This window comes from Trachymyrmex septentrionalis, unplaced genomic scaffold (assembly GCF_001594115.1).
Source record: "Trachymyrmex septentrionalis isolate Tsep2-gDNA-1 unplaced genomic scaffold, Tsep1.0 scaffold60, whole genome shotgun sequence".
Lineage (NCBI taxonomy): Eukaryota > Metazoa > Arthropoda > Insecta > Hymenoptera > Formicidae > Trachymyrmex > Trachymyrmex septentrionalis.
In genome coordinates this window covers 4,804,344-4,804,982 of record NW_017305779.1, presented here as the reverse complement: position 1 = coordinate 4,804,982, position 639 = coordinate 4,804,344, and the positions used below count along the sequence as shown (strand labels likewise).

The 639-nt window shown below is 53.7% G+C and overlaps 1 protein-coding gene across 9 annotated transcripts in view; it reads right to left on the bottom strand.

The window, feature by feature from the left end:
- Positions 1–639, bottom strand: part of LOC108752592 (putative transcription factor capicua) — a 60,880-nt gene that overhangs the window by 32,784 nt on the left and 27,457 nt on the right. The gene's annotated exons all lie outside the window — the stretch shown is intronic.

Here is a 639-nt window from a genome sequence, read left to right as displayed (position 1 = left end):
GAGTAAGTGAGGGAATGAGACAAATGTGTGTGTGTGTGTGGGGGGGGGCGAGAGAGAGAGAGAAAGAGAGAGAGAGAGAGAGGGTGAGACAGCTCGGATTCGACTAGCTCGTGTTCGCGGATGTCGTTACGGGACGAAGGAAGAAACAGAAAAGGTGGAAGAGAAAGACGTGATCTCGAAGGGGAAAGGGGCCAGGAGTGAGAATGAGAATGTATGCGTGAGGATGTGGGTGTCTGAGTGAGGTGGGAGGTAAGTAGCAAACGAAGGGGGCGAGGGAAAAGAAGCCGATATACCGTAGGGTCGTTTGGTGGGGAAGGAATTAATGCATGCCAAAGGAGGAGGGAGGGGAGGGGGGAGGAGGAGGCAGGGAGAAAGAGAGACGGGAGGACGGGAGGGGAACGAAAGTGGAGGAAAGACAGTACGAGAGAGGCAGAGGCGAGTATATGGTCGTCGTATAAATAGACGAGAGAGGCGTCGTTATAGTACACGGACTCCTAGGGCAGATAGTGTGTGGATGCTCGTCGTAACTCGTAACGTGCGACCGAGACTACTCCACGCGCGCGTTCACTCGCTTTCAATGTGGACGGGCACCACACCGGGAGTTACTGAACACGCGCACGCACATATATATATATATAC